This window comes from Euprymna scolopes, chromosome 40 (assembly GCF_053919585.1).
Source record: "Euprymna scolopes isolate OS-2025 chromosome 40, ASM5391958v1, whole genome shotgun sequence".
NCBI lineage: Eukaryota > Metazoa > Mollusca > Cephalopoda > Sepiida > Sepiolidae > Euprymna > Euprymna scolopes.
The window spans coordinates 22425631-22442592 of NC_136521.1; positions in this window are offsets into that span (position 1 = coordinate 22425631).

The window sequence follows — 16962 nt, forward strand, 5'->3', positions numbered from 1 at the left end:
CGGTTTTTATTAAAATTCACATGCGCTAAAAATTTCAGTAATGCTCATTAAATGTTCTGATAATGTGAATTTTTAAATATTTTCATTGATTTATGAAATCTTTTTTATATAATTAATAAGTTAATCTGATTAATAAATGCAATTTTTGGATTTCCCTAATTATAACTTTTCATGTTTCATAGTTTTATTAAGGTTTTGTACCTTTTGCCACATTCTGGTTGTAATTAAATACGTATAGATGTATGAAGCACAACAAAAAATAAATGAAGCGATATGAAAAGTTTCATTTGCTTGCAAAAAATGTAAATACATTCATAAATATTTTGAATGAAACCAAACGAATCCAACCTTGCAAAAAGCACCACTGGTTATGACCTTGTTTTCGTGCTGTTATATTTCTATTTCAATTCTTACATTAGTAAAACAATTTTATTTTTTCCTTTAACAGTGATTAAAGTGTTCAGAATTTTAGATTTTATTAATTGTATGGATTTAAAAAAAAAAAAAATTTTTACCATAAAAATCATTACAATTGGTTACGCATTCATATCTTTTTCCTTGAAGGACACCATTTTTAATCTCTTGGCTGCTTGCAATTAAGAGCTGAAATATTTTTTAATGGCCATATTGAAATTTCTTTGGGAAAAGAAGATTGTAGGATGATTGTTAAACTGATTTTTTCCCCAATTAAAGCACTCTGAAAATATTCAAAGCAGACATTTTATTTTTTTCTAGTCACATTTTAATTTTAAAAAACCGTTTTAGATTAAAATTTAGTGTTTTGTGAACACAAACTTTCATCTCGAACAAAATTTCAATCCTTAGGAAAATGTTTATCCCTATATATATATATATATATATATATATATATATATATATAAAAATGAACTCATTTTTTCCCCTCTGATTCTGACCTTAATAGGATTGAAAATCGACATTTCATGCAAATGCAATATGCACAAACTGCAGCACATTATCTGAGGTGTGCTTTAGGCCTATTACTTCTACACTTCCTCGATAATCGTGATTCCTATATTTTTTCTTGTGAGAGTTCACGGCCAAAATCGGTTAGAATCAATGGAAGTTGTAAAATCCTTTCTCTCTAATAAATTCCCCCTACCCCCGCTACCACTTCCACTGTTGTGGATCCGTTCACAAGGGACAGTACGAAGAAACACCAGTTTGGGTTCGTAGTTGCTTAAAAAAATGGAATGGCATTTTAACGTCCTGTTCGTCCTGTTTTCTACTGGGTGAACGCACCATTGTATTTAAGCGAATCGAAGATTTATTTATGGCTTTTTCTTTTTTTTTTTTTCACTTTGCGCTCTGCTTTTTTGTTTTCATTTTTTAGAACATGTGCATCTTTTTCCCTGATTAATGCTTTGTTTTTCCAATTTTTTTTTTTTGAAAGAAGTTTTACGTTTGTTCGCTTTTGTTTTGTTTTTGCCGATTTTTTTTTACAGAAGTTTAACATAATTTTTATTTTGATATTTAAATGGTTATTTCTTTGCTTATTCTTACCCCCCCCCCACGCACACACCTCCAAACAACCGGGTAACGCCAGGTACCCCTGCTAGTGTAAAATATTTTGATTCATTTTCTGTCTAGGATCAGAGCTATAAATGTTTTCACAAATTAAGGCACTTCAAGTTCAAAATGTATATGTAGGTATGCTCAAGTTAATCGATTTACTCCTGCCAAAGTCAATTGTATTTTTATTTTCAATTTTGATCCTTTTTTAATAGCTAAAAACCAAATTGAAAGTGTTCCCAGAGTTCAAATGCCCTATATACCAAGTTTCAAGGCTGTAGACCAAATATTCAGAGAAGTTCGGTAGACATTTTACTCACCAACAAGGTCACTTATGTATATATACTAGCAGTTCAGCCCGGCTTTGCTTGGATCCTATGTACGGTTCATAACTTTTTGTGCATATGTATATATATCTATATAATTATAAAACTCAAATGACCTTGTAACAGGTGTTGTAACCCAACATCCGGTTTACGACTTCCGGTTGTGCATGCGTACATAAACATAAACTCATAACAGAATAAACAAATAAACACAAATTGCTTGACCAGTTTCATTTGAACAAATGGACGTCCTTAGAAAAGCAAATAGCTTAAATTTATTGAATAAAAAGAACCTACAAGATATGGGAAGCAAACACAAAACATGATTACATATAATCATCGACCTATTTTATATATCATACTAAATAATTTTATATATCATACTAAATAATTTTATATATCATACTAAATAATTTTATATATCATACTAAATAATTTTATATATCATACTAAATAATTTTATATATCATACTAAATAATTTTATATATCATACCAAATAATTTTATGTATACGATATGTATCATACCAAATAATCAACGCAACAATAAAACGTATTGTTTTACTGTGTACGTTTTCAGTATCCCAATTGTTAATACTTTGTTTTTTTTTGGTTTTTGTTCTATTTACATCGTTCATTTCCATATTACATTTAAGTTATTTTAATGCAATTTTCTTACAAATAAATCTACTTTAACCTGTTGACAACCATAAGAGCATTTTACAACGGCACCGACTTCCCCTTTTTTTAATTTATTCTCCATTTTTCAATACACCTTTCTTAAAAATATTTGCATTTTCTTCTACACTACCAACATAAAGGAATAACCCCGAAAATGTTTTTTTTTAAATTGCGTTACAAATAATCAACGTGACATATTGTTTTACTGTGTACGTTTTCAGCATCCCAATTGTTTTTTTTGTTGTTTTTTTTCATGTTTAAATTAAGATATATCAAAATTTGAATTTACTTTTAAGTATTACGGTATCTGTTCAGTGCACATTTATCTATAAGTATGGCAAACCACTTATAATTCAATGGCTGTAAGTTTTTTGTTTTTTTTCAAAAAATCTATATTCTTTTTTCATTTTAATAGAAATGTTTCTGTTGTCACAAAAAAAAACTATTTTCTTTACGTCACAAGTGTCACGCTCATACATTAATTCCATAGCTAATATAACATACTGAACGGGTCACGGGTAGTCTATATATTAAAAAGTTTGACTTATGTCCAGGTAACCTACATCCAAAATTTAAAGTGTTTGGACCCAAAATTGCCGGAGGAGTTTGGTAGGAGTCTGCAAAGGTCAACTCTTTCAACTGACCTCTTGGCAGCCAAATTTTCGTCCCAAAACTGTAAAAAGCTTGCATGTCTGAATACCCTTTATGTAAAATTTCAAATGTTTAGACCCAAAATTGGCTGAATAGTTTGCTAGAGACAACAGAGATGAAAATTTTTAACTTTGACCTCTTGATAGCCAAATTTTTGGCCAAAAACTGATTAAAAAGCTTACCCTATGTCTGAACTAAGTAATTTGGTAGACCACAAAGGTCAAATTTTTTTAACTTTGACCCTTTAACATTTATTGTTTTGGGCTCAAATCAGATTAAAAAGTTTGATCCATGCTTGTTTTTCAAAGGGATGTGCAAATTAACCTTCATGAAGTCACTTGCAAATCGATGATTGAGTATATTAAAAAAATTGCTTTAAATAATTTTTAAATAGAAAAAGTAGGGTATTAACACCAATGTCAGAGCAAGAAAAAAAAAACCCTAAATTTTATAGGTAGGTATATGTATGTATGTATGTATGTACGTACGTATGTTAGAACTGTTTCATCCCAGGTTGTACGGCGGGCCTGTTTTATATAGAAATTATGAATAAATAGAATCAAGCGTAATAGTTAAATGAAACTAATCATCTTATCTATAATATAAATTTCATCTGTGTTTAAATGTGTGTATGTTTGTATGTCTGCCTAAAACTTTCGACAGAGGTGACGGATTTTCATGAGATCGGTATCATTTTGAAGCTCGACCCATTGAAAAATTGGCTAAAAATTCCTTCAGCCTCAACTGGGCACTTTTCTACAAGGAGGGGTTGTTTTTTTTTTTTGGGGGGGGGGGGGGGGTTCGCCGATATTTTCGAAAGTAATCCCCTCTCTTCGATTGACTAGCCTTAATTTAACTCTAACCTACTTCCGGTTTGTGATGGACACAACGGCATAGATATCACGTTTTTTTTTCACATTCTTTTCCTCCTCCGTGGTACGGGTTTGAACCTGCCTTTTTTTGCATCGTCTTGGGTGTTTGTTTGGCTTTTCCATATGAAACGAAACTGTTCAAAAAAGCAACAAAGCATTTAAATCATCGTACGTTTGATTGACTCAACGCACGCAACTTCAGCTTGCGCGATGGCGACATCGACAAACCTTTTTCTCCTTCGTGTTACTATCACTTTTTCCAGCCTACTACTTTTTTTTAACACCTCTGTTGTTCCCCCCCCCCCCCCCCAACCCTTACTACACCACCGCAACACACTTCGGCAAGGCCAAGCATGCCTGCTAGTCTGTAGGTATAAAAGGCCAAATGTGTGTGCATTTTTTGTGTATATCCGGCAAAGGCTTTTTTACGGGGCGCGCTCGGTGGGGTCACTCATTCTTAAAACTTTTTTTATATACTGTCTAAATTATATCTTCGAGTTATGAAGGGAGGTCATGCGTATCTTTAATTTGGCCGACTTTTACTTTTGCTATTTTCGAGATTTTTTTTTCACTCACCATGTCTTTGTTTCACTTTTCAGTATAAAAATGAAACTGAATCCGTGGCATCAGTTCTCTGGCACTCGTGACAGGGACGTCCAGAAAGCAAATCAGCTTTGATCAATGTGGTGAAAACTGTTATATCAAACAATTGCTTTTCATTTGGACGCCCTCATAGTTTATCAGGAGTTGGTTCTCCACTCCCACCAACATCTTCGGGAAACAGTCAAAGTTGGAAAGAAAACAAAAAAACTGCCTCGCAGCAAAACTTAACTTTGACCTCATTATCATTAAATTTGCGCACCTGTCAAGTTTTTTATTGTTAAATTAAAACTCTTTTCTGTTACTCTGCCGTTGTAGGCAAGCGGGTAACATGTCAGGATTTTTTCTACCTTCACCTTCTATTCCAGGTTCGATTGTTTTTTTTTAACCACACGGGCGATGCCGAGCAGTTTTTTGTTGTTTTTTCGATTTTTTTTTTTTTTTTTTTTTTTTTTTTTTTTTTTTTAGGAAGTTTAACATCGTTTTTATTTTATCGGTTTTGATCTACCTTCCCTCCTTCCAGCACACACACACATCTCCAAACACCGGGCAATGCTGGGCACCCCTGCTAGTCTATATATATATATATATATATATATATATATATATATATATATATATATGCGAAAATGTGTGTGTGTGCATTTTTTTCTGTATCTCCGCCAAAAGCTTTTTTCCGGCTGCTTCTCGGCTTGCTCACTCATTCTTATAACTTTATATACCTAGATTATAATATGTATGAATTACGAAAGGGGGTGGTGTGTATCTTTTATTTGGGCGACTTTTACACGCTATTTTTGCAATATTTTTTACTCTCCGCATTGGCTTTGTCGTATATAAGCGAAACTGAACCATAGCAAAATTAACCTCCCTGGCACACCTCCCGGGACGCCCAGAAAGCAACAAAGTTTGATTAATGTGGCTAAAATTCGTCATATCAGACAATTGCTATTCATTATGACACTCCCCTTTAAATGGGGAGCTGGTTTTTCCCAAACATCTTGGGGGAAGCAAACAACATACGCAGAAACTGGCTTGCAGCCAAAGTTAAGGTGCGTTTCATTCCCTATGGTGTGATGATGGTTGACCTCATTTAATTGATGCACATGTCACATCAATTTTTAATTGTTTGACTTTTTAATCTTTTCATTTCACACATTTTCAGTTCTGTCAGCGTAGCGTTGTGGTAAGTCCTCAACCTATTAATCTCAAGGGGTCGGGTTTGAGCTTTTTTTTTTTTTTTCTTTTGGAGCTCCAAACACCTTGGCAATGTCTTAGAAGTGTTTATATATCCCCTAGATAATAATATCTAGTATTTGCAAATGTGCATCGCGTCTAGATTTATTTACATCGACTTTTACACAATTCTTGCTATTTCAGCCCCTCTCGTTTTGACTCAGCTTTTTCGTATAAAAGCGAAACTGATGTGAAACTAAGATGCAGTTCTCGGCCTACGGGCCGTTAGCGTCCAGAAAGCAATGGCCAATGTCGGTGAAAACCGTCATATCAGATAATTGCTTTTATTTGGACAATCCTCTAATAAATGAGGGAGCTGGTTTTCTCCAACACGTTGAGGAAACAAAACCAGACAAAGTTGGGTAAAAAAATAAACCTAAAAGAACTACCCCGCAGTTAAAATTAAGTGCGGAATTTAATTTCCTTTGACCTAATTAAATTTTCCGCGCACCTGCGAGTTTATAAACGTTAAATTGATATTGTTTTCAGTTACTTTCCTTTCGTGGGCGAGCAGTAAGTTTTTCGCCTCAACTTTCCAGGTTCGATCCTACCTACCTACCAAAACTTTTTTATTTTACTTTTTCTTTTTACATAATGTTCGCTGGTTGTTTTTTGTTTGTCTGATTTTTTAAAAGAAGTTTCACATAGGGTTTTGATTTATCGCCTCCCCCTCCACACACACTTACAAAAAACTTTTTTCACTGTTTTTTCTTTGTTTGGTCTTGTTTTTTTTTTTGTTTTTTTTAATATTTGTTTTTGAGCCTACGTTCTTACCAAAACTTTTTTTTTCGTTTTTTCATCTACCCCACCCCACCCCAACACACACACACACCTATACCTATAAAAATCTGGGCAATGCTGGGTACCCCCGATAGTCTAATATATAAGACAAAATGTATGTGTGTAGGTGTGTTTGCATGTCTCGCAAAAACTTTTGACAGAGCCGACAGATCCTCACAAGATTAGTATCGTTTTAAAGCTGGACCCTTCAGACGACAAATATCGAAAAATTGTCCAAAAACATTAATCCCTTCAGCCTAAACTGGGCAGTTTTCTACAAGGAGGGGTCGCTTTATTTTTGCGTTGCCATTTTTGCAAGTCATCATATCGGTTGGATGAAACTTTTCTTATTTATTTTTTATTTTTATTTTTTATTTTTTTTTACCAAAAAAAAATCTAGCTGATATTCTACTCCATTTTTCATAATTTTAGTCATTTTTTTACCAATGACTCGTAATCACATAACGTTTTAATGCAATTGCATGTTCTTATATTGGATTAAAATTTACAAAAACCAAACGTTTCATCCAGATGAACTGCAGTTATTTTTAGATTCAGGTCACAAAAATTGTTGCCATAGGAATTCAACGCTAGTTTTCTTTAATTAACATTTCTTGAAAAGACCAAATGCAAGAATTTTAGACAAGTTGCATTTTACGATAAAAATAAAAACAAGTTTCTAATTTGTTAAAAAAACAACATTAGTTGTTTGCTTTTTGTTTTTATTCAATAATTAAAGTTTCTTTCATGTTATGGTGTAATTGCTGAAGCATCTCCACAAAACTTGTCAACCTAGTTTCCCAAGACTCTTCCAAAATGCACTGCGATTGATGGTATCAAAAGCTTATGTCGGATCAATAAAAACTTGGTACAATGGCATATTTTCCCATTAGCTGGCAAGCAGAAGATATCATATCCACTGTGCCACGGCCAAATGTAAAATCACATGGATTCTCTAGGATGATGGAACAAATCGATTTAACAATCTTTGCCAAAACCTTTCTCACTGCTTCAAGTAGGGGGGGGGACGATAAAATTATCCCCCTAGAAAAGACATGATTCCATTTCCATTTATTGAAAAAAGTTTTTTTTTTTTTTTTTTTTTGTTGCAGACCATATACTAGTTGACCAGTTGTGTACAAATCCCAAGAGCGATAGGAGCCTTCTATCATGTCTGAAAGTGACACAATGTTCAACGAGCGAGAGCAGAGATGCTGTACAACTCACGTTCTCTACTGATCCAAGTTATGACAAGAGGACCATTGCCAGCACCCTCAAAATACAAATCTAGACGGTTCAATGCTTGAGGGCATAGCTCAACAAAGTTTCCGACCACAGTTATGGTCTTTGGTGTGGTTTCAAGTGAGATCCACATCGTGCCATCTCACATCTTTGAAATCAACTTGAAAGTCAACACCAAAAGTGTACCTGGATGTGCTGAAAAGTGTGGTGATCAATCAATTGGCTGCTGGCAAATCCTGGGTGTAGCAACAAGACTTGGCCCCACAAGTCCAAAGACACCCAGGCTTGGCTTCAGAAGGAGTGCTATGAATTTGTACCCTTTTCTCACTGGCCCATCTCTCCTCTGCCAAATACTGGACTACTTTGTTTGATCATACGTGGAGGACATCACCAACATGACCTCCCACAACACTAAAGTCAGCCTGATCGCTGCCATCCGCCGAGTATTCACCAAGTTTCCACTGGCACTTGTGGAAAAGGCGTGCTCCCAGTTCTGGACCTATTGAGCCAGTGATTAAGGCTGAAGGCGGCTACACTAAATAGATGTCATTTAATGCTTGTAAGACTAAGCTGCTCTCATTTAACAATTACAAGATGCCTCTCCAACCACTGATACCCATGACAAATAACACCCTACTGGAGAATTCTTCCTTCAAACTCCTTGGCTTAATATTCACGGGAACTGGAACAAATATATTGAGGACATTGCAAAAGTTGCTGCAAAGAAGGTGGGGGTTTCTGCTATCGTGCTAGAAGACTAACCCTAACCTGAGAATATTCTGTACCTCTATAAGGCCACCATTCGCCCATGCATGGAGTATTGTTGCCACATCTGGGTTGGTGCATCTACTAGCCTCTCTCTCTCCTGGATAGGGTCCTACTTTGTTGGTTTGGTTTGGTTGTTTTTGTTTTACGGCATATCAACCCTTTTCGGGTTATTTAATGCCGAATCCAAAGATTTTGAAGAAAAATTTTTTAATAGAATATACTTGTTGTTTTCAAGTCTGTTTCTATTTAACCTATAGTTGGGACCCTGACAGGTACTACCACTCTGGGTCAAAGAGGTCCTACTTTGTCAACTAAGCTCTAACTCCTGTCCCATCACGGCAATGTTGCATGCCTGTTTCTTTTTTTTTTATTTTCACATAGGAGTCACCACTTATCAAGGCCCAAAGACCACTCAAGGGTAAGGGTTAAAGAGTGAACAGTAGTCACTAGGACAATATCATAGTAATTGTTATTAGTGGAAATTTGGTAAATTTTTTATGTTGGACTTGAGTTGTCCAACATAAAAAATTTAGCTGGAAAGCAGGTAAACGGAAGACAGTTCCACAGACGTGCAGTTCTAAGAAAGACGCTTTGTTCATGGAATCTACGTTTAGGTTTAGGCACAGATAAAGAGTGGGGGAAATAATTGATAGTGTTTTCAGATAGATGAGTTTCTCATGAAAGTTTGGTGAGGGGAACCATAGATTGGAGCTCAAACGAGCACTTATCATGAAAATAACCATAAAGCAGAGATAGGCTCGCAACATCTCTTCTGTGAGAAAGAGATTGCAGGGAAGAGAAAAGGGCATCCCCTACGAGGCTACAAAGTCTATTTTGAACTTCGTTAAGGCAGGATAAGCAGCTCTTACCTAGATGTGGCAACAATACTCCATCGTTGGAAGTACCTGGCTCTTATATAGAGAATTGCATCAGTAGTGAGATATCTACTGGAGCAGTAGAAGGATCCCACCATTTTTCCAGCGGCCATGGCAACGGATTTCCAGAAGCTTGTCAAAACATGAATCAGATCACATCTGTCTCTGCGTTCCATGTTTAAACAGGATGTGTCCTCTATAGTATCAGACCTGACGAAATGGTTGATTGTAGGTATAGAACGTTTCATACCCGTGAAAAAATTCCAACAAAAACCTTACAGCCAGCCATGGTTCTCTCTGGAATGTGCTGCTGCCATCGCGCACAGAAATCACTTTGTCCTGTGCCTGTTTTACAAGTATTTTGATGGAATGTGCTCTGATGAACTCATTACACTTGTAACCCCTCAACATACATATCCCCGACAAACCTGCTTAGCAACAAAATCACACCCCTTCACTGTTGAGGTCCCTAAATAGCAGAAATCTTTCTACTCTAATAGTTTTTTCTTTCGAACAGCTAGACTTTGGAATACCCTTCCTGCTACCCAAACTGAACTGATATGCAGAAGTTTAAATGTAAACCAACGTCTTGTTAATCTTTTCGCAGCTTGGTTCTAACTGGCGATATGCCTTCTTAGGGGTAAACATGAGTAAAACATATCTATACTCCTATAAATTTTTTTTTTTTTTTTTGTGCATATTAAAAACCGTTTTCTATTTATGTGCATATTAAAAACCGTTTTCTATTTATTTAAAAAGAAAATACAACTTTGTTATATATGGGTCGTGGAATTGCATTCATCTGCAAAAGATCTACCTAATTTGCGTATTCTTTTAAACATTCATTTTAATTAATTCTATATTAGGATTTTTTTTTTTCGATTTTTTTGATGGGATGATCATCTTCAGTTATCTATTATGTGCAATTATATAAATGCAGATATTCTACATGATTTATACTTGCATAATATTTGTATAAAAAGGTTATAGTAAACACAATCCTCTTTCTATATATATTTATGCATGCATATATATTTGTTTAAAATATTTTGTCTACCAAACTCCTGTCAGTTTTTAGTGTATATAAGATATTTGAACCCATGCAAAACTTTCTATTTGGGATTTAGCCGGGGAAAAACACTGCAAAAGTGTGGAAAAAAATAAAATTTACCATGTGAAAGGCAAACGATCATATGAATATGCATGTATAACATAATAGGTTCAAATTTAAATTTTTAGCCTTGCCACAAACATATCTTCATAGCTGAGACATTAACGTCAAAGGAAAACGTAAATCGTAAGAATTTTAACTTTGAAGCACTAGTCATTTTTTAAAAAATTTTAAATCGTTATTATATATTGGGTCCAATATAATATAATAAATACAAAATCTGCGTTGATCAAAAAATCACATTAAAGCGTATTTTACAACTGGGCATTGCTGAGCGGTCTATTAGTGGATATATATATATATATATATGTATGTATATATATATATATATATATACATGTAGTACTACCACTAAAATTGTGGACGTTGTTTGTATCTTTTATGTGAAAATAATATTGAAAACAAAATAAACAGGCAAATGACATTCAATAAAAACAAGTTGAAGATATCGGACAAGATTTTGTATGACAAAATAGATTTTTGAAGACAAAATTAATTTTAAAGTGAAAATATATTTTATATGATGACAAAATCGATTTTGTATGACAAAATCGATTTTGTATGAAAAAAAGATTTTGTATGACAAAATAGATTTTTGAAGACAAAATTAATTTTAAAGTGCAAATATATTTTATATGATGACATAATCGATTTTGTATGACAAAATCGATTTTGTATGAAAAAAAGATTTTGTATGACAAAATAGATTTTGCATGATAAAATAGACTTTGTATGATAAAATAGATTTTGTATGATAAAATAGACTTTGTATGATAATATAGATTTTGTATGATAAAATAGACTTTGCATGATAAAATAGACTTTGCATGATAAAATAGACTTTGAATCATAAAATAGACTTTGTACGATAAAATAGACTTTGTATGATAAAATAGACTTTGCATGATAAAACAGATTTTGTACGATAAAATAGACTTTGTATGATAAAATAGATTTTGTATGATAAAATAGATTTTGTATGATAAAATAGACTTTGTATGATAAAATAGACTTTGTATGATAAAATAGACTTTGTATGATAAAATAGATTTTGTATGATAAAATAGACTTTGTATGATAAAATAGACTTTGCATGATAAAATAGATTTTGCATGATAAAATAGATTTTGTATGATAAAATAGATTTTGTATGATAAAATAGATTTTGTATGATAAAATAGATTTTGTATGATAAAATAGATTTTGTATGATAAAATAGATTTTGTACGATAAAATAGACTTTGTATGATAAAATATATTTTGTATGATAAAATAGACTTTGTATGATAAAATATATTTTGTATGATAAAATAGACTTTGTATGATAAAATATATTTTGTATGATAAAATAGATTTTGTATGATAAAATAGATTTTGTATGATAAAATAGACTTTGTATGATAAAAAAGATTTTGTATGATAAAAAAGATTTTGTATGATAAAAAAGATTTTGTATGATAAAATAGATTTTGTATGATAAAATAGATTTTGTATGCTTAAATGGATATTGTATGATAAAATGGAATTTGTATGATGAAATCAATTTTGTATTATGAAATGGATTTAGTATGATTAAATGGATTTTGTATGAAAAAACAGATTTTGTATGTCAGAAAAGATTTTGTATGACAAAATCGATTTTGTATGACAAAACAGATATTGTATGAAAAAACAGATATTGTATGAAAAAACAGATATTGTATGACAAAATAGATATTGTATGACAAAACAGATTTTGTATGACAAAACAGATATTGTATGACAAAACAGATTTTGTATGACAAAATAGATTTTGTATGACAAAATAGATATTGTATGACAAAACAGATTTTGTATGACAAAACAGATATTGTATGACAAAACAGATATTGTATGACAAAACAGATATTGTATGACAAAACAGATATTGTATGACAAAACAGATATTGTATGACAAAACAGATATTGTATGACAAAACAGATATTGTATGACAAAACAGATATTGTATGACAAAACAGATATTGTATGACAAAACAGATATTGTATGTAAAAACAGATATTGTATGACAAAACAGATTTTGTATGACAAAATAGATTTTGTATGACAAAATAGATATTGTATGACAAAATAGATATTGTATGACAAAATAGATATTGTATGACAAAATAGATATTGTATGACAAAATAGATATTGTATGACAAAATAGATTTTGTATGACAAAACAGATTTTGTATGACAAAACAGATATTGTATGACAAAACAGATATTGTATGACAAAACAGATATTGTATTACAAAACAGATATTGTATTACAAAACAGATATTGTATGACAAAACAGATATTGTATGACAAAACAGATATTGTATGACAAAACAGATATTGTATGACAAAACAGATATTGTATGTAAAAACAGATATTGTATGACAAAACAGATATTGTATGACAAAATAGATTTTGTATGACAAAATAGATATTGTATGACAAAATAGATATTGTATGACAAAATAGATATTGTATGACAAAATAGATATTGTATGACAAAATAGATATTGTATGACAAAATAGATATTGTATGACAAAACAGATTTTGTATGACAAAACAGATTTTGTATGACAAAACAGATTTTGTATGACAAAACAGATTTTGTATGACAAAACAGATATTGTATGACAAAACAGATATTGTATGACAAAACAGATATTGTATGACAAAACAAATTTTGTATGACAAAATAGATTTTGTATGACAAAATAGATTTTGTATGATAAAATGAAATTTCTATGATAAAATTAATTTTGTATGATGAAATGGATTTTGTATGATAAAATAGATTTTGTATGATAAAATAGATTTTGTATGATAAAATAGATTTTGAATGACAAAAACAGATTTTGTATGACAAAAACAGATTTTGTATGATAAAATAGATTTTGTATGATAAAATAGATTTTGTATGATAAAATAGATTTTGTATGATAAAATAGATTTTGTATGATAAAATAGATTTTGTATTATAAAACAGATTTTTTATGATAAAACAAACTTTGTATTATAAAACAAATTTTGTATGATGAAATAGATTTTGTATTATAAAACAGATTTTGTATGATAAAATAGATTTTTGATGACAAAATAGATTTTTGATGACAAAATAGATTTTGGATGACAAAATAGATTTTGGATGACAAAATAGATTTTGTATGATAAAATAGGTTTTGTATGACAAAAAAGATTTTATACGATGAAATGGATTATGTATGATTAAATAGATTTTGTATGATAAAACAGATGTTGTATGACAAAATAGATTTTATATGAAAAAATAGATTTTGTATGATAAAATAGATTTTGTATGATAACATAGAATTTTTAGTATAAAACAGATTTTGTATGATAAAACAGATGTTGTATGACAAAATAGATTTTATATGAAAAAATAGATTTTGTATGATAAAACAGATTTTGTATGATACAACAGATTTTGTGTGATGAAATAGATTTTGTATGATAAAATAGATTTTGTATGATAAAATAGATTTTGTATTATAAAATAGATTTTGTATTATAAAATAGATTTTGTATTATAAAATAGATTTTGTATGATAAAATAGATTTTGTATTATAAAATAGATTTTGTATGATAAAATAGATTTTGTATGATAAAATAGATTTTGTATTATACAATAAATTTTGAATGATAAAATAGATTTTGTATGATAAAATAGATTTTGAATGATAAAATAGATTTTGCATGATAAAATAGATTTTGCATGATAAAATAGATTTTGCATGATAAAATAGATTTTGCATGATAAAATAGATTTTGTATGATAAAATAGATTTTGTATGATAAAATAGATTTTGTATGATTAAATAGATTTTGTATGATAAAATAGATTTTGTATGATAAAATAGATTTTGTATGATAAAATAGATTTTGTATTATAAAATAGATTTTGTATTATAAAATAGATTTTGTATGATTAAAAAGATTTTGTATGATTAAATAGATTTTGTATGATTAAATAGATTTTGTATGATTAAATAGATTTTATTATTATAAAATAGATTTTGTATGATTAAATAGATTTTGTATTATAAAATAGATTTTGTATTATAAAATAGATTTTGTATGATTAAATAGATTTTGTATTATAAAATAGATTTTGTATGATTAAATAGATTTTGTATGATTAAATAGATTTTGTATGATTAAATAGATTTTGTATTATAAAATAGATTTTGTATGATTAAATAGATTTTGTTTTATAAAATAGATTTTGTATTATAAAATAAATTTTGTATGATAAAATAGATTTTGTATGATAAAATAGATTTTGTATTATAAAATAGATTTTGTATGATTAAATAGATTTTGTATTATAAAATAGATTTTGTATGATTAAACAGATTTTGTATGATAAAATAGATTTTGTATTATTAAATAGATTTTGTATGATTAAATAGATTTTGTATTATAAAATAGATTTTGTATTATAAAATAGATTTTGTATGATAAAATAGATTTTGTATGATAAAATAGATTTTGTATGATAAAATAGATTTTGTATGATAAAATAGATTTTGTATGATTAAATAGATTTTGTATTATAAAATAGATTTTGTATTATAAAATAGATTTTGTATTATAAAATAGATTTTGTATTATAAAATATATTTTGTATTATAAAATAGATTGTGTATGATTAAATAGATTTTGTATTATAAAATAGATTTTGTATTATAAAATAGATTTTGTATGATTAAATAGATTTTGTATGATTAAATAGATTTTGTATTATAAAATAGATTTTGTATGATTAAATAGATTTTGTATTATAAAATAGATTTTGTATGATTAAATAGATTTTGTATGATTAAATAGATTTTGTATGATTAAATAGATTTTGTATGATTAAATAGATTTTGTATTATAAAATAGATTTTGTATTATAAAATAGATTTTGTATTATAAAATAGATTTTGTATTATAAAATAGATTTTGTATTATAAAATAGATTTTGTATTATAAAATAGATTTTGTATTATAAAATAGATTTTGTATTATAAAATAGATTTTGTGTGATAAAATAGATTTTGTATTATAAAATAGATTTTGTGTGATAAAATAGATTTTGTATTATAAAACAGATTTTGTGTGATAAAATAGATTTTGTATTATAAAATAGATTTTGTATTATAAAATAGATTTTGTATTATAAAATAGATTTTGTATGATAAAATAGATTTTGTATTATAAAATAGATTTTGTATGATAAAATAGATTTTGTATGATAAAATAGATTTTGTATTATAAAATAGATTTTGTATTATAAAATAGATTTTGTATTATAAAATAGATTTTGTATTATAAAATAGATTTTGTATTATAAAATAGATTTTGTATGATAAAATAGATTTTGTATGATAAAATAGATTTTGTATTATAAAATAGATTTTGTATTATAAAATAGATTTTGTATTATAAAATAGATTTTGTATTATAAAATAGATTTTGTATGATTAAATAGATTTTGTATTATAAAATAGATTTTGTATTATAAAATAGATTTTGTATTATAAAATAGATTTTGTATTATAAAATAGATTTTGTATTATAAAATAGATTTTGTATGATAAAATAGATTTTGTATTATAAAATAGATTTTGTATTATAAAATAGATTTTGGCTTATAAAATTGATTTTGTATGATTAAATAGATTTTGTATTATAAAATAGATTTTGTATTATAAAATAGATTTTGTATTATAAAATAGATTTTGTATTATAAAATAGATTTTGTATTATAAAATAGATTTTGTATGATAAAATAGATTTTGTAGTATAAAATAGATTTTGTATGATAAAATAGATTTTGTATTATAAAATAGATTTTGTATTATAAAAAAGATTTTGTATTATAAAATAGATTTTGTATGATAAAATAGATTTTGTATGATAAAATAGATTTTGTATGATAAAATAGATTTTGTATGATTAAATAGATTTTGTATTATAAAATAGATTTTGTATTATAAAATAGATTTTGTATTATAAAATAGATTTTGTATTATAAAATAGATTTTGTATTATAAAATAGATTTTGTATTATAAAATAGATTTTGTATGATAAAATAGATTTTGTATGATAAAATAGATTTTGTATGATAAAATAGATTTTGTATTATAAAATAGATTTTGTATTATAAAATAGATTTTGTATCATAAAATAGATTTTGTATTAT